Raw genomic sequence first — 26,958 nt, forward strand, 5'->3', positions numbered from 1 at the left:
AAATGTACTCTGGGTGGGGGATTTCAATGTCCAAGAGTGGCTCAGTAGCACCACTACTGACTAAGCTGGACAAGTCCTAACTGACATAGCTGCTAGACTGGATCTGCGGCAGGTGGTGAGGAAACTAACAGGAGGGAAAAACCAACATGACCTCATCCTCACCAATCTACCTGACGCAGATGCATCTGTCCATGACAGTACTGGTAGGAGTGACCAATGCACAGTTCTTATGGAGATGAAGTCCCGTCTTCACACTGAGGGTACCCACCATGGTGTGTAGTACTACCACCATGATAAATGGGATAGATTTCGAACAGATTTAGTAACTCAAAACTGGGACTGGGCATCCATGAGGCGCTGTGGGTTATCAGCAGCAGCAGAATTGTATTCAACCACAATCTGTAACCTCATAGCCTGACATATCCCCCACTCTACCATTACCATCGAGCCAGGGGACCAACACTGGTTCAATGAGGGCATGCCAGAAGTAGCATCAGGTATATTTCAAAATGAGGTGTCAGCCTGGTGAAGCTACAACACAGGATGACTTGCATGCTAAACAATGGAAGCAGCATGCAAAAGACAGGGCTAAGCAATCCCACAACCAACGGATCAGATCTAAGCTCTGCTGCCCTGCCACATCCAGTTGTGAATGGTGGTGGACAATTAAACAACTGACAGAAGGAGGAGGCTCCATAAATATCTTCATCCTCAATGATGGGGGAGCCCAGCGTGTCAGTGCAAAAAACAAGGCTGAAGCATTTGCATCCATCTTCAGCCAGAAGTGCCGAGTTGATGATCCATCATGGCCTCCTTCTGAGGTCCCCAGCATCACACATGCCGGGCTTCAGCCATGTGATATCAAGAAACGGCTGAAGGCACTGGATACTGCAAAGGCTATGGGTCCTGATAACATTCCGGCAACAGTACTGAAGACTTGTGCTCCAGAACTAGCCGTGCCCCTAGCCAAGCTGTTCCAGTACAGCTACAACACTGGCATTTACCCTGCAATGTGAATAATTGCCCAGGTATGTCCTGTACACAAAAGGCAGGACAAAACCAACCCGGCCAATTACTGCCCCATCAGTCTACTCTTGATCATCAGCAAAGTGATGGAAGAGATCATCGACAGTTCTATCAAGCGGCACTTGCTCGTCAATAACCTGCTCACTGATGCTCAGTTTGGGTTCCACCAGGCCCACTCAGCTTGTGATTTCATTACAGCCTTGGTCCAAACATGGACAAAAGAGCTGAACCCCAGAGGTAAGGTGAGAGTGACTGCCCTTGACATCAAGGCAGCATTTGACCAGGTATGGCATCAAGGACCCCGAGCAAAACTGGAGTCAATGGGAATCAGGGGGAAAACTCTCCGCTGGTCGGAGTCATACCACACATAAAGGAAGATGGTTGTGGTTGTTGGAGGTCAATCATCTCAATCCCAGGACATTACTGTAGGAGTTCCTCAGGGTAGTGTCCTTGGCCCAACCATCTTCAGATGCTTCATCATCCCTTCCATCATAAGGTCAGAAGTGGGGATGTTTGCTGATGATTCCACAATGTTCAGCACCATTCACAACTCCTCAGATACCGAAGCAGCCCATGTCCATATGCAGCAAGATCTGGACAACAACCAGGCTTGGGCTGATAAGTGGCAAGTAACATTTGCCCTACACAGGTGCCAGGCAATGACCATCTCAAACAAGAGAGAATCTCCCCATCTCCCCATGGCATTCAATGGCAATACCATTGTTAGATCCCCCACTCTCAACATCCTGGGGGTTACCATTGACCAGAAAGTGAACTTGACCAGCCACCTAAATGTTTAGTTTAGTTTAGTTTAGTTTAGAGATACAGCACTGAAACAGGCCCTTCGGCCCACCGAGTCTGTGCTGACCATCAACCACTCATTTATACTAATCCTACACTAATCCCATATTCCTACCACATCCCCACCTGTCCCTATATTTCCCTACCACCTACCTATACTAGGAGCAATTTATAATGGCCAATTTACCTACCAACCTGCAAGTCTTTTGGCTTGTGGGAGGAAACCGGAGCACCCGGAGAAAACCCACGCAGACACAGGGAGAACTTGCAAACTCCACACAGGCAGTACCCAGAATTGAACCCGGGTCGCTGGAGCTGTGAGGCTGCGGTGCTAACCACTGCGCCACTGTGCCGCCCAATGCTGTGATGCCAAGAGCAGGTCTGAGACTGGGAATTCTGCGGCGAGTAACTCACCTCCTGTCTCCCAAATGCCTGTCCACCGTCTAGAAGGCACAAGCCATTAGTGTGTTGGAATACTCTCCACTTGCCCGGATGGGTGCAGCTCCAACAACACTCAAGAAGCTCAGCACCATCCAGGACAAAGCAGCCCGCTTGATTGGCACCTCATCTACAAACATTCACTCCCTCCACCACCGATGCACAGTGGCAGCAGTATGTACCATCTACAAGATGCACTGCAGCAACTCACCAAGCCTCCTTCGACAGCAACGTCCAAACCCGCAATCTCTACCACCTAGAAAGACAAGGGCAGCAGATGCATGGGAACACCAGATGCAGCAGATGCAAGTTCCTCTCCAAACCACACACCATCCTGACTTGGAACTATATCACTGCTCCTTCACTGTCGCTGGGTCAAAATCCTGGAACTCCCTTCCTAACAGCACTGTGGGTGTACCTGTACCTGAAGGACTGCAATGGTTCAAGAAGGCAGCTCACCACCACATTCTCAAGCGCAATTAGGGATGGGCAATAAATGCTGGCCTAGCCAGCAATGCCTACATCCCATGAACAAATAAAAAAAATCCACCTGCTGCAGCCAGAATGCACCTTGCCTTTGAAAGTTGGTGTGGGCTAACTTTAAGTATTGCTCGCCTTGCATGAAATTAGGCCCCCTCGTGAGACATGCAGCCACTCATCAATGCATTCAGCTCTGGGCTGCACACCACAATCATTATAATTAGCAGGTAGCATGAGGTTTGCATGCTGCCTGTATTACTTTGGATGGGTGCAGGTTAATCATGCATCACGATTCCCCTTGCCTGATTTTGGGGGCTATTCAATTTAGCCTCCAGTGTATTTATATATAAAAAATCATTATATTTCTCGATGATTTCATAAAATTGGAAATCTTACGCATGGTTCCTCGTCTTTAATTATTTTATGTGCCTGGAGTAAATAAATAGTTTGATCAGTTCAAGGGCCATCCATAATTAATTAACGATAATCATTCCTTCATTTCTCCACAGATGAGTCTTCACATTGGTGCATTGGCACTTTTTTTCAGCCAGTAAACTTGTGTTACCTTTAAACTGAGTTCTAAATCCTAAGATCAGCCATGATCGTTTTGAATGGCAGAGCAGGCTCAATGGGTCATATGATGTACTACTGCTCCTATTTCTTGTGTTCTTGAGTTTCCTTGTATTTCTGGAGCTGTTCTGTGATTTGCGGCTGCCTGTTACCTAGTGGTGCTGTGGATGGCAGCTTCCTGGACTTGCGCTGTTTAGATTAGATTAGAGATACAGCACTGAAACAGGCCCTTCGGCCCACCGAGTCTGTGCCGACCATCAACCACCCATTTATACTTCTTCTTTCTTTCTTTTGGGCCTCCTTATCTCGAGAGACAATGGATACGCGCCTGGAGGTGGTCAGTGGTTTGTGAAGCAGCGCCTGGAGTGGCTATAAAGGCCAATTCTGGAGTGACAGGCTCTTCCACAGGTGCTGCAGAGAAATTTGTTTGTTGGGGCTGTTGCACAGTTGGCTCTCCCCTTTCGCCTCTGTCTTTTTTCCTGCCAACTACTAAGTCTCTTCGACTCGCCACAATTTAGCCCTGTCTTTATGGCTGCCCGCCAGCTCTGGCGAATGCTGGCAACTGACTCCCACGACTTGTGATCAATGTCACACGATTTCATGTCGCGTTTGCAGACGTCTTTATAACGGAGACATGGACGGCCGGTGGGTCTGATACCAGTGGCGAGCTCGCTGTACAATGTGTCTTTGGGGATCCTGCCATCTTCCATGCGGCTCACATGGCCAAGCCATCTCAAGCGCCGCTGACTCAGTAGTGTGTATAAGCTGGGGGTGTTGGCCGCTTCAAGGACTTCTGTGTTGGAGATATAGTCCTGCCACCTGATGCCAAGTATTCTCCGAAGGCAGCGAAGATGGAATGAATTGAGACGTCGCTCTTGGCTGGCATACGTTGTCCAGGCCTCGCTGCCGTAGAGCAAGGTACTGAGGACACAGGCCTGATACACTCGGACTTTTGTGTTCCGTGTCAGTGCGCCATTTTCCCACACTCTCTTGGCCAGTCTGGACATAGCAGTGGAAGCCTTACCCATGCGCTTGTTGATTTCTGCATCTAGAGACAGGTTACTGGTGATAGTTGAGCCTAGGTAGGTGAACTCTTGAACCACTTCCAGAGCGTGGTCGCCAATATTGATGGATGGAGAATTTCTGACATCCTGCCCCATGATGTTCGTTTTCTTGAGGCTGATGGTTAGGCCAAATTCATTGCAGGCAGACGCAAACCTGTCGATGAGACTCTGCAGGCACTCTTCAGTGTGAGATGTTAAAGCAGCATCGTCAGCAAAGAGGAGTTCTCTGATGAGGACTTTCCGTACTTTGGACTTCGCTTTTAGACGGGCAAGGTTGAACAACCTGCCCCCTGATCTTGTGTGGAGGAAAATTCCTTCTTCAGAGGATTTGAACGCATGTGAAAGCAGCAGGGAGAAGAAAATCCCAAAAAGTGTGGGTGCGAGAACACAGCCCTGTTTCACACCACTCAGGATAGGAAAGGGCTCTGATGAGGAGCCACCATGTTGAATTGTGCCTTTCATATTGTCATGGAATGAGGTGATGATACTTAGTAGCTTTGGTGGACATCCGATCTTTTCTAGTAGTCTGAAGAGACCACGTCTGCTGACGAGGTCAAAGGCTTTGGTGAGATCAATGAAAGCAATGTAGAGGGGCATCTGTTGTTCACGGCATTTCTCCTGTATCTGACGAAGGGAGAACAGCATGTCAATAGTCGATCTCTCTGCACGAAAGCCACACTGTGCCTCAGGGTAGACGCGCTCGGCCAGCTTCTGGAGCCTGTTCAGAGCGACTCGAGCAAAGACTTTCCCCACTATGCTGAGCAGGGAGATTCCACGGTAGTTGTTGCAGTCACCGCGGTCACCTTTGTTTTTATAGAGGGTGATGATGTTGGCATCGCGCATGTCCTGGGGTACTGCTCCCTCGTCCCAGCACAGGCATAGCAGTTCATGTAGTGCTGAGAGTATAGCAGGCTTGGCACTCTTGATTATTTCAGGGGTAATGCTGTCCTTCCCAGGGGCTTTTCCGCTGGCTAGAGAATCAATGGCATCACTGAGTTCCGATTTGGTTGGCTGTATGTCCAGCTCATCCATGACTGGTAGAGGCTGGGCTGCATTGAGGGCAGTCTCAGTGACAGCATTCTCCCTGGAGTACAGTTCTAGGTAGTGCTCAACCCAGCGGTCCATCTGTTTGCGTTGGTCAGTGATTATGTCCCCCGATTTAGATTTGAGGGGGGTGATCTTCTTGATGGTTGGCCCAAGAGCTCTCTTCATGCCATCATACATTCCTCTGATGTTTCCGGTGTCTGAGGCCAGCTGAATATGACTGCATAGGCGTTGCCAGTAGTCGTTTGCGCAACGCCTAGCTGTTCTTTGTGCAGTACTTCTGGCTGCTTTAAGTGCTGCGGATGTTAAATCGCTGGGGGCTTTCTTGTAGTTCAAAAGTGCAATGCGCTTAGCGGCTATGACAGGTTCCAGCTCTTCATTATGAGATTGAAACCAGTCTGCATTTCTCTTCGCACTTTTGCCGTAGGTGGTCAAAGCTGACTCATAGATGGCGTCTCTGATGTGGGCCCACTTGGTCTCAGCATCCCCTGTGGGAGTGTTTTGAAGGGCTGTTTCAAGTGAATTTAGAAATTTTTGTAACAGCTGTGGGTGAGAAATTCTGCTCGTGTTGATGCGCGGGTGGCCCTTCTGCTTGGAATGATGCAACTTCTTTGGTCTGAGTCTAACCTTGCTGCACACCAGGGAGTAGTCGGTGTCGCAGTCCGCACTGTGGAAGCTGCGTGTGATTTGAACACTGTTTAAGGCGGCTCGCCTTGTGACAATGAGGTCTAGCTGGTGCCAACGACGTGATCTTGGGTGCCTCCATGAAACCTGGTGACAGGGTTTAGTGTGAAAGAACGAGTTGGTGATGCAGAGGTTATGATAGGTACACAACTCAAGCAGTCTCTGCCCGTTCTCATTCATCCTTCCAACGCCATAGCGCCCAAGGCAGGAGGGCCATGAGTCATGGTCGGCCCCAACCCTGGCATTAAAGTCCCCCAGCAGGAATAGGTGTTCGGTGTTGGGGATGCTGCTAATGATGTTATGGAGTTGTTCATAGAACTGGTCTTTAGCTTCAGGTGCGGAGCAGAGTGTTGGAGCATAGATGCTGAGTAGGTGTACTGGACCAGAGGTGGTGAGCAGTCGGATGGACAGTATGCGTTCCGAGCCATTTGAGGGAGGCTCTATCATGCTGAGCAAGGAGTTTCTGATGGCGAAGCCCACTCCATGCTGTCTTGGTTCTTCAGGATCCCTGCCCTGCCAGAAGAAGGTGTAGTCTTGCTCTGCTAGAGAGCCACTCGCGGGGAGGCGAGTCTCCTGAAGTGCTGCAATGTCCACATTGAATCTACTGAGCTCGTTGTTAATGATGGCGGTCTTCCGAGAATCGTTGATTTGTGTAAGGTCTTCCGACAGGCCAGGACACATAGTTCTGACGTTCCAGCTTGCAAAGCGAAGGGCTGGTACCTTCTTTCCTTTTTTCATGTTGTTTGGTGCGGTGTATCAGTCCACCTTTCGGGCAATGACCCTGAGCTCCAAGCACCCATTGAAGCAGGCAGACTGTGGCGGGACAGAACCTTATTGACCGGGGGCTGCCCGGTTTGAGGCGGGCGGTAGCTGTCCAGTGAGGTGCAATGACCTCTCCCACCGACAAAGGCAACCCGTGGCGCCCAGTTTCTACGCCAATTTATCTGGACTTATAACCCGTAACTGCTGCCTTCCGTGTTGTTTTAGTCGCTGTGAGGCAACTATGGAGTGACCTCTCCATGGCGCATGCCTGGGCAAATTTATGGAGGTTGAGAGTTGCCCAGTCGTCAAAACCCCCCTCTCGGCCTTTCTGGTGGGGTCCAAAGGAGTGCAGGACACGACGTTTGGCACCAGTATGGCTGCAGGAACTGCCGGAAACATGCCAAAGGTGACACATGACCGCCTACGGGGTTCCGCTCCGGATTTTCTGTTAGGGTTTACTCCCTTAGCCTTGGTCTCTCCCGAGACGCCCACAAGGCAGTGGGGTTGTTGGGGCCCCTACACAGGTGTAGGATGGTGCCGGTGGGAGGAGGGGATGCAAGGGGGAGGGGTAGAGGGAGGGGGTGGGGGGGGTGCAGGGGAAGGGGGTGCGGGGTGAAGATGGTGCGAGGGGGGGGCGGGCTGGGACGGGGTTGTGAGGGGGTGAGCTGAGAGGGTGGAGCAGGGAAGGGGACGGGGGTGGGGGGGGGTGGAAGGGGGGTAAAGGGGGGGGGGGGAGGGGGGGTGGAATCTGGTGCAGGTAATAAGCCATTTCCTCAGTGCCCACCATCGACGTCCATGGCCATCTGCTCCCATCCCTAACGTTTTCTCCCCCAATCTGCCCTCTTAAACTGTTTAAATTCCCCTGGCTCTTTAAATCAGTTCATTTTAGCCCTATCTAAAGGCTAACAGTTAGTTTAGTGTATGTTACCTGGGCCCACTGCCCTCCCCCAGCCACACCTGCTCTTTGTTTTCTCAATGAAATTGATCCGGATGAAACTGACGAGCACAGCTGCCGATACTTCAATCTCCGATCCTGCTGTCTTCACAGTCCAGAGTGTCTGCAGCCACGGCATGCGGTAAGTCCATTGAGGTGAAGAAGGAGCTGCGGGACCCGAGAGAAGTCCTGGGAAAAGGTGCCCCGAACACCCAAAACATCCACGAACGGCCCCCCCGGCCGCAACTTCAAAGCGCCCGCGGGAGATGGCTCGGAGAGCATCTGCAGCGCACTGTCGGCAATGCTGCATGCCTTTATTTAAACCACTGCAAAAAAAAACCCTTAGCAAATGTAATCACCTCTAAGTCTGCCAAATGATGCTTCACCTCCCGAAGGACGTGGATGAGCTTTCCGGACGTCGATGGTGGGCACTGAGGAAATGGCTTATTACCATTTATACTAATCCTACACTAATCCCATATTCCTACCAAACATCCCCACCTGTCCCTATATTTCCCTACCACCTACCTATACTAGTGACAATTTATAATGGCCAATTTACCTACCAACCTGCAAGTCTTTTGGCTTGTGGGAGGAAACCGGAGCACCCGGAGAAAACCCACGCAGACACAGGGAGAACTTGCAAACTCCACACAGGCAGTACCCAGAATTGAACCCGGGTCACTGGAGCTGTGAGGCTGCAGTGCTAACCACTGCGCCACTGCTGTTGCGTAACTGGGAAAAGTTACACCTGTTTCCATTAGGAGGTGTCAGGATCAGTTGTTACAGGCATAAGAGGAGAACTGCTGACAGAGAAGAACTTGCAGATCTTTTATTCATGAGGTCTGAGAGCAGGAGACCTTTTTTGAAGTGGTTTCTTTCATTCTCCCTCAGACAGCTGCACTTGCTTTTAATTGCCTCTCAGAGGGTTGGAGCACTGACAGATTTTCAGATCCCCTCATACACATGCCCCCATACAACACCAGGAGCTATCAGGAGTTGGTATGGCATTCCCTAGCGCCACCTATTCTCGTGCTTCTTCTAGATACCACCTGAAGGCCAGAACTGTGGGAGGTGGCTGGGTCCTCATGCTGTCCAAATAGATCAGAATTAAGATGTTCCTTGTTCATGGCAGCTGGCTCCTTGCATAATCCTGTTGCTGACTGTATCACTGGAGGCTGCTCTAAATCAGCCTGGTCTCACCTCCCATCTTCCACTGGCATGGCGTTCTCGGGGAGACAGCTGGTAGCTTGGTATGTGCTGATGTCCTGACAGTATCCTGCAGCTGAGACACCCATGTGATTCTCCTCATCATTGTTTTCACCATCATCCTCATGTCCCTGTGCCACCCTTTGCTGTGGGCACTTTGCAGGATGGGAGGGTAGAAAGCAAGAATAAGTGAGCTTCACTTCCTTGAGATTAAGGTGATCGAGAAGTGGGATGGAAGGCTGTGGGTGTGTGGTGCTGTACAGGTATTCTAGTTGCTCAGTCAGTAAATTGGCACCAGCAAGATGCTGCCAGCCTCACTATCTCCCATGGCAAAGCTATTAGGCGTTGCCCTTGAAGGAATGAGAGGTTAAAGGTGAAGAGCCACCCCTGATGGTCGGCCTTTGACAGCTGTTGTGTGCCAAATTCTCCTGCAAAGAGACAAGTAAATGAGGGTAAGGCTGGCAATGAAGGAATATATGACAAATGACATGTGAGAAGTGAGGTAATAGATCTGAAGTGTGAGGGTGCGCAAGTGGAGAATGAGGTTTCGGAGTTGTCCAAAGCAGTTGCGTTTTAGGGGAGCTCTGTAACTGTGATGCAGCATTGCAAGCTGAATCACCCTTAATCAGAAAGCATTGTGAAGGAATAAAAACAGAAAATGCTGGAAATACTCAGCAGGTCTGGCAGTATCTGTGGAGAGCGAAACAGAGTTAACGTTTCAGGTCGATGACCCTTCATCGGAAAGGCAGTGCAGATAGCACTTGAATATTAATAAATCTGTCCAAGTATAATATAATTATTGCTAAGACATGCAGCAAATTCAAGGACTGAAAAAGCCAAGCATTATGAAGGGTTGGTTGTGGAAGCGTACGTTCAAACAAATATACAAATTAGGAGCAGGAGTCGGCCACTCGGCCCCTTGAGCCTGCTCCGCCATTCAACACGATCATGGCTGATCTGATTGTAACCTCAACGCCACATTCCCGCCTACCCCCAATAACCTTTCACCCCCTTGCTTATCAAGAATCTATCTACCTCTGCCTTAAAAATATTCAAAGACTCTACTTTCACTGCCTTTTGCGGAAGAGAATTCCAAAGACTCACGATGCTCTGAGAGAAAAAAGTTCTCCTCATCTCTGTCTTAAATGGGCGACACCTTATTTTTAAACAGTGATCCCTAGTTCTAGATTCTCCCACAGGAGGAAGCATCCTTTCCACATCCACCCTGTCAAGACCCCTCAGAATCTTATAGGTTTCAATCAAGTCGCCTCTTGCTCTTCTAAACTCCAGCAGATACAAGCCTAGCCTGTCCAACCTTTCCTCATAAGACAACCCGCCTCTTCCAGGTATTATTCTGGTAAACCTTCTCTGAACTGCCTCCAACGAATTTACATCCTTCCTTAAATAAGGAGACCAATACTGTACACAGTACTCCAGACGTGGTCTCACCAATGCCCTGTATAACTGAAGTATAACCTCCCTACTTCAATTCTCCTCGCAATAAATTATAACATTCTATTAGCTTTCCTAATTACTTGTTGTACCTGCATACTAACCTTTTGTGATTCATGCACTAGGGCACCCAGATCTCTCTGTATCTCAGAGCTCTGCAATCTATCACCATTTAGATAATATGCTTCTTTTTTATTCTTCCTGCCAAAATGGACAATTTCACACTTTCCCACATTATACTCCATTTGCCAGGTTTTTGCCCACTCACGTAACGTATCTGTATCCCTTTGTAGCCTCCTATGTCCTCTTCACAAATTACTTTCCTACCTATCTTTGTGTCATCAGCAAACTTATCAACCACACCTTTGGTCCCTTCATCCAAGTCATTTATATAAATTGTAAAAAGTTGAAGCCCCAGCACTGATTCCTGCAGCACACCACTTGTTACATCTTGCCAACCATTTATGCCTACTCTCTGTTTCCTGTTAGCTAGTCAATCTTCTATCCATACCAATATGTTAACCACTACACCATGAGCTTTTATTTTCTGCAATAACCTTTGATATGGCACTTTAGCAAATGCCTTCTGGAAATCTAAGTACAGTACATCCACTGGTTCCCCTTTATCCACAGTACATGCTACTTCTTCAAAGAACTCCAATAAATGGGTTAAAGATGATTTCCTTTCACAAACCATGTTGACTCTGCCTGAGTACCTTGATTTTCTCTAAATACCCTGCTACGACATATTGAATAATAGCTTCTAACATTTTCCCCAAGACAGATGTTAAGCTAACTGGCCTGTAGTTTCCTGATTCCTGCCTCCCTCACTTTTTTGAATAATGGAGTTACATTCGCTATTTTCCAATCTAATGGAACCTTCCCCGAATCTAGGGAATTTTGGAAGATTAAAACCAACGCATCAACTAACTCACTAGCCACTTCTTTTAAGACCCTCGGATGAAGTCCATCAGGACCTGGGGACTTGTCAGCCCTCAGCTCCAACAATTTGTTCGGTACCACTTCCCTGGTGATTGTAATTTTCTTGAGTTCCTCCCTCCCTTCCATTTTCTGATTTACAACTATTTCTGGGATGTTACTTGTATCCTCAATGGTGAAGACAGATGCAAAATATCTGTTCAATTCATCTGCCATCTCCTTATTTTCCATTATTAATTCCCCAGACTCACTTTCTATAGGACCAACGCTCACTTTGTCAACTCTTTTTTAAATATCGATAGAAACACTTACTATCTGTTTTTATATTTCTAGCCAGCTTTCTCTCGTACTCTAATTTTCCCCTCCTTGTTAATCTTTTAATCTTTCTTTGGTGCTTTTTATATTCTGTCCAATCTTCTGACCTGCCACCCATCTTTGTGCAATTATATGCTTTTTCTTTAAGTTTGATACTTCTAACTTTCATCTTTAACTTTTTTAGTTAACCACGAATAGTGGGTCTTCCCCTTGGAAGTTTGCTATTCTCTGTATTCTGAAATATCCCCTTAAATATCTGTCACTGCATCTCTATTGACCTATCCTTTAACTTATTTTGCCAGTTCACTTTTGCTAGCTCTGCTTTGATGCCCTCATAATTGCCCTTATTTAAATTTAAAATACTAGTCTTCACCTCCTGTTCTCTCCCTCAAACTGAATGTAAAATTCAGTCACATTATGATTGCTGCTGCCTAGGGGCACCTTCACTATGAGGTCATTAATTACTCCTATCTCACTGCACAATACCAGGTCTAGTATAGCCTGCTCTCTGGTTAGCTCCAGAATGTGCTGTTCTAAGAAACTAACCTGAAAGCATTCTATGAACTCGTCATCAAGGCTACCTTTGCCCATCTGATTTTTCCAGTCTATATGTAGATTAAAATCCCCCATGATTATCGCCGTACCTTTCTGACAAGCTCCCATTATTTCTTCCTTTATACCCTATCCTACCATGTGGTTTCTGTTAGGGGGCCTGTACACCACTCCCACAAGTGATTTCTTGCCTTTATCATTTCTCATCATGACCCAAACCACTTCTACATCCTGGTTTCCTGAACTTAGATCATCCCTCTCTATTGTGCTAATAGCATCATTAATTAACAGAGCCACCCCTCCGCCTTTTCCTAGCTTCCTGTCCTTCCTAAATGTCATGTACCCATCAATATTCAGGTCCCAATCTATGTCATCCTGCAGCCATGTCTCTGTATTGGCTATTATATCGTACTTATTTATTTCAATTTGCGCTATCAGTTCATCTGCTTTGTTTCGAATGCTACGTGCATTCAGATACAGAGCCTTTAGTTTTGTCCTTTTATTATTTTTGTAACCTCTAGCCTTCTCTGCTGATTTATTCTTAGATTTGTACTCACTGTCCCTTCCTGTCACGGTCTGTTTATCTTTTCCCATATTAATACCTCTCTTTCTTGCCTTGTCTCTACCCTTGCACCCACTATGTAGTTTAAAACCCTCTCTACTTCCCTAGTTATGCAGCTCGCTAGAACACTAGTCCCAGCATGGTTCAGGTGTAGACCGTCCCAATGGTAAATACCTCACTTTCCCCAGTACTGGTGTCTGTGCCACAAGATCTGGAACGCACTTCTACCAGTCTTTGAGCCACGCGTTCATTTCTCTAATCTTATTTGCACCTGGCTTAAGTAATAATCCAGAGATTATTACCTTTGAGGTTCTGCTTCTTAATTTGATGGTTAGCTCCTCATACTGACTATGCAGAACCTCTTGGCCACGACAACTGAATCCTCCCCCTCCCAATGAAAGTTCCTCTCCAGCCCTGAACAGATGTCCTGACCCCTGGTACCAGGCCGGCAACACAGCCTTCTGGACTCTCACTCTTTGCTGCAGAGAACAGTGTCAGTCCCCCTCACTATACTGTCTCCTACTACCACTACATTCCTTTTTTCTCACCCCACTTGAACGGCTTCCTGTACCATGGTGCCATGCTCAGTCTGCTCATCTACACTACAGCTCTTGCTGTTGTCCATACAAGCTGCAAGAACCTCAAACTTGTTGCCCGATTGCAAGGTCTGAGGCTCCTCCACTCCCAACTTTTCACTCCCGTTACCTGCTTGACACGCTGTCACACCCTCCTGTCCCTGACCACTGACCAAAACAGACTACCATATCCTAAGGGGTGTGACTGACTTCTGGAACAAAGTGTCCATGTAACTTTCCCCCTCCCTGATGCATCGCAGTGTCTGCACAATGACTCTGAGCCAAAGCTCCTCAAGCCGCAGACACTTACTACAGACGTGGTTGCTATGGATTGCCCTGGCATCCAGGAGCTCCCATATACTACAGCCTTTAAGATGGTGAAGAGTGTGATAGGTGGTTAAGAAGGCAAACTGAATCCCTTCCTTTATTAGCTGAGGTATAAAATATAAGAGCAGGAAGGTTATGCTGGAACTGTATAACTCATTGGTTAGGCCACAACTTGATTACTGTGTTCAGTTCTGGTTACCTCATTACAGAAAGGATGTAATTGCACGAGAGAGGGTACAGAGGAGATTTATGAGGATGTTGCCGGGACTGGAAAAATGCAGCTATGAGGAAAGATTGGATAGGCTGGGGTTGTTCTCCTTGGAACAGAGAAGGCTGATGGGAGATTTGATTGAGATGTATAAAATTGTGAGGAGCCTGGATAGAGTTAATGTGAAGGGCCTATTTACCTTAGAAAGAAGTCAGTGACTAGGGGGCATAGATTAAAAGTGATTGGTCGAAGGATTGGAGGGGAGATGAGTAAAAGAGGGTGGTGAGGGCCTGGAACTCACTGCCTGAAAGGGTAGTTGAGGCAGAAACCTCAACTCATTCAAAAGAAGTCTGGATATGCACCTCAAGTGCCGTAATCTGCAGGGCTACGGACCAAATGCTGGAAGGTGGGACTAGAATGGGTGGAACATTTTTCGGTTGGCAAAGGCACGATGGGCCAAGTGGTCTCTTTCTGTGCCTTAAACGTTCTATGATTCTATGTTGGGCAAAGAAGTAAAGGGAGAGGTGTGCAGTGTTACCTTGCCTGTCCTGTTAAGAATGTAGAATGTCTTGTGGCACTGTTCTGCAGCCCTAGGGGTGAGGGAGTTGTGTGTCAGTGCTGGTGCAACCTTCCTCTAGTTGGTATAAGTGATAATTCTGGGTTTTTTGGTGGTACTCACATCCAAGATTCAGTTTGTACTTCCCTCAATGTCCCCAAGAAGGGCTTGGACATCTTAGTGAAGTTGTCATTCTTATCCTATGGCTTGTTGCCATGCCTTGCTGCCTTCTGAATGAAAATGGCACTTGAATATTCATAAATCTGTCCAAGTATAATTATTGGTAAGACATGAAGCAAAGTCGTTTGAGATAGAACTGAAAGAGCCAAGCAGTACTGATATCTGATGGATAGCATAGGCTGAACAGTGCAATTAAAAGGCTGCACAGAAATTTCCTGTTTGTTCAGCTGTTTACACCAGATTTATTTCAGTTTTACATCAATGCTTGCACCAATGGCTGTGCAAATGATCACACCCAAGAAAGTTCTATGTTACTCCCTCTGAAGGCCAGTGGCAGATGTAATACTTTTTTGTTAAAGATGCAACATGTAAATCACATCAAGGAAATTCTGGATCATAGTGTGGCATCACATAATACAATTTAGTTCGCCACAACTGGCAGAGCCAATTAGCTCTGTAGTTAATAGGCTGACCACAGTGCTCTTCGCAGCTCTGAGCTACAATCATTCACAGATCCATCAAGTCCTCTGAAGCTCAGCCTTCAGCATTGCACCAAATTCTTAGGCTGCTCTGCCACTTCATCCAAAGTCTGACCTCATGACAAATCCTTCAAGTAATGAGTTCTCCTAAAATTCAATAAATGTTTCTTTGTAAACTGTGTAAATAGGCAATGTATATATACTTCTATATTAAAATGTATTAATTTCTTTCAAACAATGCTTTTATTGTCTGATGTTCATATATCATCATGCAGTGGTGAACATATCCATTGTTTTAATTAAATTTTAAAAGAAGTACACGTTAATTGACGTTTTTTTAAATCTAAAAAATGAGTGCAGTGCAGTTCACTGGACTATTTTTTATCATTTTGAAAAATATGATTGATTTATTTACTTGTGAAATTTTGTATCACTTCTTTACTAATTAGATCTCTGCGCAAATCAGTTTACACCCTGGATTTCATATAGAATTATAGAATGGCTACAGCACAGAGGAGGCCATTTGGCCCATTATGTCCGTGCCAGCTCTCTGCAAGAGCAACTCACCTAGTCCCACTCACTGCCCTTCCCTCATAGCCCTGCAATTTCTTTCCTTTTCAGGTGCTTGTTCAATTCCATTTTGAAAACCGCGATTGTATCTGCTTCCACCATACTCTCAAGTCGTGTATTCCAGACCCTAATCATTCTCTACATAAAAATGTTTTTCGTCATGTCACTGTCGGTTCTTTTGCCAGACTCCTTATATTGGCGTCCTCTGGTTCTTGATCCTTCCACCAATGGTAACAGTCTCTCTCTATCTACTCTGTTTAGACCCCTCATGATTTTGAACAACTCTGTCAAATCTCCTCTCGACCTTCGCTTCTCTAAGGAGAACAGCCCCAGCTTCTCCAACCTATCTATGTAACTGAAGTCCCTCATCCCTTAAATCTTTTCTGCACCCTCTCTAAAGCTTTTACATCGTATCTAAGGTATGATGCCCCGAATTGGATACAATACTCCAGTTGTGGCCAAATCAGTGTTTTATAAAGGTTCATCATAACTTCCTTGCTTATATTTGTACTCTATGTCTCTTTATATAAGGTCCAGAATCCCGTATGCCTTTTTACCCATTTTCTCAACCTGTCCTGCTACCTTCAATGATTTGTGCACATAGACCCCTAGATCTTTCTGTTCCTGCACCCCTTTAGAATTGTACCCTTTATTTTATATTACCTCTTCTCATTCTTTCTACCAAAATGTACCACTTCGCACTTCTCTGCATTAAATGTCATCTGTCACATGTCTGCCCATTCCATCATCCTGTCTGTCCTCTTGAAGTCTATCACTATCCTCCTCACAATTCATAATACTTGCATGTTTTGTGTCATTTGCAGATTTTGAAATCATACCCAATTCTAGATCATTAATATATATCAGGAAATGCAGGGTTTTAGTACCGACCCTGTGGAACCCCACTGTGTACAATTCAAAAATAGATCACAAGGTATTTTGTTCAAAATTGTTGATTGAGAAAAATTCCACAGGAACAATCCAAAGCAATGCAATATGGCAGCATTTATAATGTCCTCAGGCTTTTCATTGTATTAATAGTTTTGAATCATTTAAAATACTGATTAATTTTGATATTATTGTTTAATGTCAGGCCTTATCCACACTGGCCTGGAATTTGTGGTGGTAATAACAGCAAGGCTGTCAGAGCTTGCCATGATTACTGGGTAAAATTAACACAACTTCTGGCGTCCGCATGTGAGCAATTAAACGCAAAAATCTGGCGGTTGCCATCAGAGATATCCTGCTGCTCCACTGAGTAAGCTGTTGCAGTCTCTGCAGATCAAATCAACATCAAAATCATTATTTGTCATGAACTTAAACTACTTACCCACTATTCCTGCTGTAAAGACTGATAAAAAAGTTAAACCTGTTTAATCAGGAGTAACTGAATTTTCAGTGGCATACTAAGTTATCATTGTTGTTGAACAACCTCTCTGACCCTGAAAAACTAATTTTACAAGCGTGGAGTCTCATTCCTCAGAAGAACATTTAAGAATTGCAGATATTTTACGAAACAAAAATTATTTTTTGAAGTCTGTGTTATGATATTTAAGTTTCTCACTTAATCCCATGCCCCAATCTTTATTTCACTTTCTGTACAATGATTTAAATGAGATGAATATTTCCTTCTTTTACTTCCTTCTTTGCTGGTTCATTCACAACTGGAGTATTCTGCAATCTTATTGGCTGGTCAGCCTGACTGCTACCTGCCTTGTTGACAGATGCCAAAGATCCCCTGTAGAAGGTGCCAAATTCAAACTGACATCAGAATAGAGGAAGTCTGCACTCTAGAGCCACTAAAACTTTTTGGGTAGCTTTTTCAATGTCAACAATGAGAAAAATCCAGGCCATTGTCATGTTTTCAGGCTCTTCCAATACTGAAAACGCTTGACTAATATGTTGATTGTAGTCATGTTAAATTACAAAGGAGTGCTAAGATTTAATGCAAACCTTCACTGATGCATTTCAGCTGCAAAGTTGCTAAAATTCAAATTTTCCAAGAAAAGAGTGAATTGCCTTTTTTGAATGAGATTAACAATGTTTCTAGGCAGGAACAATACCTCTATTTTCAGATATTCTCTGAGCCAGTACCATTCTTTTGTTATACATCCTTCATTCACTCACTGACTCACATGCATACATTGCAGCTAAAATGTCATCACTATAAGCACTGAGGGGAGATTTCTATAGCCAAAATCCAAAACATAAGTTCCTTATTTGTTTCTAAAGATGCCCCTGAAGGCCCAAATGTCAGTGCCACTCAGTATGCCAGCACCTGACTGCCCTTTGCAGCACCCAGTCTACCAGAACAGACACATCCACCTTGGGGATTTACACTATCACTTTGAGGTGGGTTTACTGGATATGGAGGAACAAAGTCTGGCGCTGGCCTCATTCATATCTACTGCGGCCATGTCTCTGTTGCTACAAGTCCTGTCAATATGTCCAGAGATCTGGGCAGCAGAGGGCAGGGACTATTATTTTATAAAATACTGTAAATCTTATTTTCGTTCACGCTGCTATCTTCAACAATAGAAAGTGAACATGCTTTAAATAAAAACAATGTGCCATAATACTTCAGAGCTCACTAAATAATGATTTGATCAATCTGTTGAGTCACATTTTTGCCTCTGGTTGTAGTAACTGTCAAGATCTGCTTTAATATTGTTTATTATAAAGCCCTGGAATTACCTACTGAACACCACCTGGCAGCACTGTTACCCAAAGCACTGCAGCAGTTCAAGGAGACGACCCACCACCACCACCACCACCTTTTCAGGACAGCTAGAGAAGAGCAATAAAAAACAGCCTTGCCCACACCAGAGAATAAAGAAAATGTTTAAACTAAGCTGAGAGATTGTTACGGGCTTCTGCAATATCATTACTGCTGTAGCCATAGAGTCTGTTCACCCACAGAACAGGGGGAGAGCACAGGGACTTGATGATTTATGGCAAGGACCAGGTGTTACTGCTCTCTATCCTGATGGCAACACTCCCACAACATGCTGCACACTCAGCACCACCGCTGAAGATTCTCCAGGGGCCAAGAAGCAGGCAGGCCCAGATTGTCCTCCCTCCAGTAGAAGTGCTACAACCTGAAGATGAGTTCACACACACAGGGGCCTCTCCAAAGCATGCAGCTGGCAGCTAGCTCCCAGACATCTTCAGGTGGCAAATGCTGTGCACCAAGAAGAGGTAACTCTCAAAGTACCATGTGGTTCTTTGGCTGCTTTGGCCTTGCCTTCCCTGCTAGCTCCTTTTCTGTAGGCTCCGACTGCAGCCTCATCATGTGGACACCTTTCATGATGGCCAAGTAGTGAAGAGTGCAGCACACAATGATCCAGGAGACCGGGAGAGTGCTGCAGGATGATTCCTGACTGGTCAAGCACCAGAGGAACTGCTTGAGAATGTTACTCATGTTTACTATGATGGCTTGGTGGAGACATAAGTCTCATCATACCTGGGATAGCGGAAAAGTGGCGGGGCACAGTGGCGGGGGCGGCACAGTGGCGCAGTGTTTAGCACCGCAGCCTCACAGCTCCAGCGACCCGGGTTCAATTCTGGGTGCTGCCTGTGTGGAGTTTGCAAGTTCTCCCTGTGTCTGCGTGGGTTTCCTCCGGGTGCTCCGGTTTCCTCCCACAGCCAAAAGACTTGCAGGTTGATAGGTAAATTGGCCATTATAAATTGCCCCTAGTATAGGTAGGTGGTAGGGGACTATAGGGACAGGTGAGGAAGTGGTAGGAATATGGGATTAGTGTAGGATTAGTATAAATGGTCGGCACAGACTCGGTGGGCCGAAGGGCCTGTTTCAGTGCTGTATCTCTAAATCAAAATCAAATCAAAACTACAAAAGTCTCAGGAGCTAAGGCCTGAGTTGGTATCCTTGATCCTCTAGCAGCAGGCCCTTCACCATCTGAGAATTTGCAAGGGCTGGTGACATTAATGACAATATTAAAGTGAATGCCTCTTGACTGCAACCAGAACTTTGATAGTCACTTGCATGGTGCAGTGCAGGTGCTCATACATAAACTAGACATTGATCGAATAGAAGCCCTTGCAGTTCATGTAGTGGGTGTTCCTTTCAGGAAAACCTGAAGAGTTTTAAGGGTACTATCAAATACCACCTGAATTTTGGAGAATCCTGGCAAACTGAAGAAACCCAGTGCTCATTCATGTTGCTCCCAGATCCAGAAGGAATTTTATGTATTAGTTGCTTCTTTTTTTAAATTTGTTTATGGGGATGTGGGTGTCGCTGGCCAAGCCAGCATTTATTGTCCATCCGTAACTGCCCATGAGAAGGTTGTGGTGAGATGCCTTCTTGAACCGCTGTAGTCCATGTGGGGTAGGTACACCCACAGTGATGTTAGCAAGGGAGTTACAGGATTTTGACTCAGTGACAGTGAAGGAACAGCGATATTGTTCCAAGTCAGGATGGTGTGTGGCTTGGAGGGGAACTTGCAGGTGGTGGTGTTCCCATACATCTGCTGCCCTTGGCAGAGGTCACGGGTTTGGAAGGTGCTTTCTAAGGAGCCTAGATGCATTGCTGCAGTGCATCTTGTAGATGGTACACACTGCTGCCACTGTGTGTTGGTTGTGGAGGGAGTGAATGTTTGTAGATGGGGTGCCAATCAAGCGGGTTGCTTTGTCCTAGATGATGTCGAGCTTTTTGAGTGTTGTTGGAGCTGCACCCATCCAGGCAAGTGGAAAGTACTCCATCACACTCCTGACTTGTGCCTTGTAGATGGTGGACAGGCATTGGGGAGATAGGAGATGAGTTGCTCGCCATGGAATTCGCAGCCTCTAACCTGCTCTTGTAGCCATGGTATTTATATGGCTACTCCAGTTCAGTTTCTGGTCAATGGTAACCCTAGGATAGTGGGGGATTCAGCAATAATAATGCCATTGAATGTCAAGGGTAGATGGTTAGATTCTCTCTTGTTGGAGATGGTCATTGCTTGGTACTTGTGTGGCGTGAATGTTACTAGCCACTTATCAGCCCAAGCCTGGATTTTGTCCAGTTCTTGCTGTATCTGGACACAGGCTGCTTCAGTATCTGAGGAGTCGCAAGTGGTACTGAACATTGTGCAATCATCAGCGAACATCCCCACTTCTAAACTTATGATTAAAGAAAGGCCAGTGATGAAGCAGCTGAAGATGGTTGGGCCTCGAACACTACCCTGAGGAACTCCTGCAGTGATGTCCTGCAGCTGAGATGATTGACATCCAACAACCTCAACCACTTTCCTTTGCGCTAGGTATGACTCCAACCAGTGGAGAGTTTTCCCCTGATTCCCATTGACTCCAGATTTTCTAGGGCTTCTTGATGCCACTCTCGGTCAAATGCTGCCTTGATGTCAAGGGCAGTCACTCTCACCTCACCTCACCTCACCTCTGGAGTTCAGCTCTTTTTCCCATGTTTGAACCAAGGCTGTAATGACTTCAGGAGCTGAATGGCCCTATTGGAACCCAAACTGAGTGTCACTGAGCAGGTTATTGCTAAGCAAGCGCCACTTGATAACACTGTCGACGACAACTTCCATCACTTTACTGTTGATCGAGAATAGACTGATGGGGTGGTAATTGGCTGGGTTGGATTTGTCCTGCTTTTTGTGTTTAGGACATACCTGGACAATTTCAACTTTGCCGGGTAGCTGCCAGTGTTGTAGTTGTACTAGAACATCTTGGCTAGGGGTATGGCCAGTTCTGGAGCGCAAGTCTTCAGTACTATTGCCGGAATGTTGTCAGGGGCCCATAGTCTTTGCAGTATCCAGTGCCTTCAGCTGTTTCTTGATATCACATGGAGTGAATCAAATTGGCTGAAGACTAGCATCTGTGAAGCTGGGAACTTCAGGAGGAGGCTGAGGTGGATCATCCACACGGCACTTCTGGCTGAAGATTGTTGCAAATGCTTCAGCCTTATCTTTTGCACTGATGTGCTGGGCTCCCCCATCATTGAGGATGCGGATATTTGTGGAGCCACTGCCTCCTGTTAGTTGTTTAATTGTCCACCACCATTCACTGGATGTGGCGGGACTGCAGAACTTAGATCTGATCCATTGGTTGTGGGATCACTTAGCTCTGTCTATTGCATGTTGCTTATGCTGTTTGGCATGCAAGTAGTCCTGGATTGTAGCTTTACTAGGTTGCCATCTCATTTTGAGGTATGCCTGGTGCTGCTCCGGGCATGCCCTCCTTCACTCTTCATTATACATAAGGACAGCTTGATACTCAGTTCCTGTTTGTGGGGCCTTACAGTCCACAAGCAGCCTTAATTACATTTGCCCACCCTGTTCCCACACCCCTTTCTCCCTGTTTTTTCATCCATCCTAGCCAATCTAATTTTCAATTTTTGCCTCAACCACTAACCCTGGAAGCGAATTCCACAGCCTCCCAACTCTCCATGTGAAGAAGTTTCACTGGTTGTTGGTTCTAAATCGCTTACCTTTAATCTTCTATCTATTGGCCCTCATTCTTGATCCCTCAACTACTGGAAGCAAGCTGCTTCTATTCCCCTGTCCTACCGTTTCATAATTTTGAACATGTCTATTTCCTCCTTATCTGTGCTGTTTTAATGAGAAAAATTCCCAATTTTCTTATTTGTACTTTCTCATATCAGGAAGCATTCTAATAGATTTGTGGTATACCCTTTCTGAAGCCTCAATATCCTTCCTATAGTGTAGAGTCCAGTACTGCACACAGTACTCTAACTGAGGTCTTATTGAGGCTTATTTTTGGATTAAAGAATTTTGATTTAGAAATACGGCTGCAATTCTCAAAAGGTTAAACAACAGAATTAACAAGTCATTATGATATTTAGTTATCCAGGGAAGAAAAGAGCATAATTTAATAATCATGGGATTTGACTTATTCCAAATTGTTACATCAATCAATTCTCGTCTTCCTAACAGGTTACAATATCTGTCTCCCATTAGCATATCTAACATTAATTACATTAAGTTGAAAGCAGATTGTGTTCCAGAACCTTCAAAAAATATCTAATTTTATTGGAATTTATTCTGGGTGGAACAAAACAAACTTGATTTTAATTAATAGAGACTAACCTCCTGAGCCTTGCAAAAATAGAACACAAGTTCCAAACAAGAGACCATGCATGACTTAATCATGTAATAATATGTTAAAATTAAATTAGGATGTCTGTTTTAATTTTGTTTTATTTCAGTGGCTGAAGCATGGGGTTCACCATTTTAATTTAGTTTGTCAGCCTCAGTTTTTACAATAGATTCAATGGCTTCAGATCTTCACAGTTTTAAGATTTCATCACCCATCTTATTTATAGATTGAACCCAATCAAGTAGTTGCAGATATTTTATACAGCGTTGCTTCTTTTTCGGGTGATACTATTTAAGCCTCCTTTCCCACTGTTCAACCTTCATTGCAAAAGGTGACAGGGTGAGTAATTACCCTGTCCTGTCTAGCTGGAAGCTAGAGTTGGAAATAGCAAGGAGAGGGCTCCCAAGACAAATTAGTGTGCACTACCTATGTTCAGCAGAACCATTTTCATCATCAATCTTACTGAGAAGAATAGAGAAAGACTTCATTTAAATGAGTCAGCTAATGTGGTTGCCAAAAAAGGTCCTTGATGGCAGAACTGATTTTGCAGTTGGCACAAATCTTATTTAGGTGAAGGTGTCCCTTATGACCTGCATCCATAGGTATCTGTCAGCTGGTATTGGGTTGATCCCTTCCTGAAGGAAGAGCTGCTTGCTTTCCCTGTGGCATTTCTTCACCCCCTCTCTTCCTCCTGTGTCTAACAGAGGTGCAGGAACCTCACTAATGGAACACTATTGTGAGCTGTGCTTCATGGCTGAAAGTCTAAAATGAACTCCAATGTCCCAGTAGCAGTACAGAGCTACTCACAAGCTGCAAATAGAAAATCCACCAAGAAAACCCCAAAGTAATTTATCAGCAGCAAAGTCTAGCCATATACACTATCCTAATATGGTGGTCTTTAACAAGACTTCTACCTGTTTAATATCACCTAACAACAACAACAGCAACTTGCATTTATATAGTGCCTTTAATGTAGTAAAACATCCAAAGACATTAACCAGTAATGTGTTGTTTTTCTGGGACAGTCCACAGGCAGTTAAAGGAAGAAGCAGCCCATGGGTTCAGCATCTGTCCTCTCCCCTTGTGTGCAACTCTCCTTGGGACATTTTATATTAAATATGCTACATAAATAACAGTTTCTGTTGCTGTAAAGCACAGGCATTATTCCTGGGTAGATAGAAATTTAGAACTTGCATTTATATAGCACCTTTCATGATCTCAGGACATCCCACAGCACTTCACGGTCAATTAAGTATATTTTTTGAAGTGTAGTCACTGTTTTAATGTAGGTAACTAAAATTGACTTTCTTATTTACCACAAACCAAGGACTCTGAGTATGTACAGTTTGGAACAGCAAGATATGAATATCACATGTTCTGAGCTTCGAAGGTGCTAACACTAACCCATGCGGATAAAAGAGACCTTCATCAGCATCATTTGAAAAAAGTGAACAAGAAAAATCTTATTCTAGAAATGATCCAGAAGTGACATGGGAGGGGGATGGTTCCAAGAGAACAACATAGTGCCATGGGGAAACTGCCTAATTAAGTTTACTGGTCAGGACATCCTTCCAGGGAGTAGGTCTTCCTGAAGTCAGTGTCTACAGATGTACACACATGTTTACAGACCATGTGCTGAGCACAGTGGCCTGGATTTTCACCAATGATCCCACAGAAATCAGTGAGGTAGCAACTAGAAATGGGATAAATTCAGGTGGCAAGGCCTCCTACAGCCTCCCCTCAATGATACAAAAGCAAAATACTGCAGCTACTGGAAATTTGAAATAAAAACAGAATGCTGGAAATACAAGGCAGGATTGGATTTGTCCGTTTTTTGTGGCCAGAACATACATGGGCAACTTCCCACATTGCCAGTATTGTAGCTGTACTGGAACAGCTAGGCTAAAGGTGTGGCTAGTGCTGAAGCACAGGACTTCAAACAGTGCTTCGTCCAAGTGGTGTTCAACAAGGAGAAACACTGAATCATCAGCTGAGAGAGAGTGAGAGGTAGTAATTAGCTGAAGATTTCCATGCCCATGTTTGCCTTGAACCATGAGACTTCATGGCATCCAGAGTCAATGTTGAAGTCTAAAACATTGGCCTCAACTTGACAATGTGGAAAATTGCCCAGGTATGTCCTGTCCACAAAAATCAGGCCAAATCCAATCCAGCCAACGGGAATTGCGGGAAAACTTTCCACTAAGGGGAGTCATAGCTAGCATAAAGGAAGATAGTTGTAGTTGTCGGAGACCAATCATCTCAGCTCCAGGATATCACTGCATGAATTCCTCAGGGTAGGGTCCTAGGCTCACAAATCTTCAGCTGCTTCATCAATGACCTTCTGTCCACCATAAGGTCAGAAGTAGGGATGTTCGCTGATGATTGCACAGTGTTCAGCACTATTCGCAACTCTTCAGATACTGAAGCAGTCTGTATCTGCATGCAGCAAGATCTGGACAACATTCAGGCTTGGGCTGATAAGTGGCAAGTAACATTCAAGTCACACAAGTGCCAGGCAATGACCATCTACAATAAAAGAGACTCCAATCATCTCCCCTTGACATTCAATGGCATTACTATGGCTAAATCCCCCGCATCATCATTCTGGGGGTTACCATTGACCAGAAACTTAAGTGGACCAGCCTTAAAATTAATGTGGCTACAAGAGCAGATCAGAGGCTGGGAATTCTGCAGCAAGTAACTCACTTCCTGACTCCCCAGAGCCTGTCCACCATTGACAAGGCACAAGTCAGGAATGTGATGGAATACTCTCCACTTGCCTGGCTGAGTGCAGCTCCAACAACACCCAAGAAGCTCAACATCATCCAGGACAAAGCAGCCAGGTTAATCTGCACCCCATCTATCACCTTAAAAATTCAGTCCCTCCACCACTGACCCACAGTGGCAGCAGTGCATACCATCTACAAGATGCACTACAGTAATTCATTCATATAGGAAGGATATGATTGCACTGGAGAGGGTGCAGAGGAGATTCACCAGGATGTTGCCTGGGCTGGAGCATTTCAGCTGTGAAGAGAAACTGGATAAGCTAGATTTGTTTTCTTTAGAGCAGAGAAGGCTGAGGGGAGACCTAATTGAGGGGCATAGATAGGGTAGATAGGAAGAAACATTCTCCCTGAGCAGAGGTGTCAATAACCAGGGGGCATAGATTTAAGGTAAGGGGCAGGAGCTTTAGAGGGGATTTGAGGAAAAAAACTGTAACTCAGAGGGTGGTTGGAATCTGGAACACACTGCCTGAAGGGGTGGTAGAGGCAGGAACCCCCACAACATTTAAGAAGTATCTAGATGAGTGCTTGAAACGCCATAGCATACAAGGCTACGGGCCATGTGCTGGAAAATGGGATTAGAATAGATAGGTGCTTGATGGTCAGCATGGATAGCTCTATGCCTCTATGACTCTATCAAGGCTCCTTCGACAGCACCTTCCAAACCCGTGACCTCTACCACCTAGAAGAACAAGGACAGCAGATGCATGGGAACGCCACCATCTGCAAGTTCTCCTCCAAGTCATTCACACCATCCTGAAATGGAATTATATTGCCATTCCTTCACTGTCACTGGGTCAAAATCCTGGAACTCCCTTCCTAACAGCACAGCGGATGTACCTACACCACATGAACTGCAGTGGTTTAAGAAGGCAGCTTACTACCCTTCTCAAGAGCAATTAGGGATGGGCAATAAGCATTTGGGATCTTGGGCTTCATAAATAGAGACATAGAGTATAAAAGCAGGGTAGTTATGCTGAACCTTTATAAAGCTTTGGTTAGGCCCCAACAGGAATATTGCATCCAGTTCTGGTCACCACACCTTAGGAAAGATGAGAGGGTCCTCGAGAGGGTGCCGAGGAGATTTACCAGAATGGTTCTAGGGAGGGGGGATTTTTAGTCACATGGTTCGGTTCGAGGAGCTGGGGTTGTTCTCCCTGGAGCAAAGGAGAGTGAGGGGAGATTTGATAGAGTTGTACAAGATTATGGCAGGCATAGATAAGTTAGACAAGGAAAAACTGTTCCTGTTAACTGATGGTACAAGGACTAGGGGACACAGATTAGAGGTTATCGGTAAGAGATGCAGAGGAAATGTGAGGAAGAACTTTTTTACGCAGCGAGTGATAATGACCTGGAACTTGCTGCCCATTA

At 45.5% G+C, this 26,958-nt stretch overlaps 1 protein-coding gene across 1 annotated transcript in view; it reads left to right on the forward strand.

Moving 5' to 3' along the window:
* The window catches only part of kcnh8 (potassium voltage-gated channel, subfamily H (eag-related), member 8), a 533,200-nt gene that overhangs the window by 408,132 nt on the left and 98,110 nt on the right, over nt 1-26,958 (forward strand). The gene's annotated exons all lie outside the window — the stretch shown is intronic.

Source organism: Heterodontus francisci, chromosome 2 (assembly GCF_036365525.1).
Source record: "Heterodontus francisci isolate sHetFra1 chromosome 2, sHetFra1.hap1, whole genome shotgun sequence".
NCBI classification, from domain to species: domain Eukaryota; kingdom Metazoa; phylum Chordata; class Chondrichthyes; order Heterodontiformes; family Heterodontidae; genus Heterodontus; species Heterodontus francisci.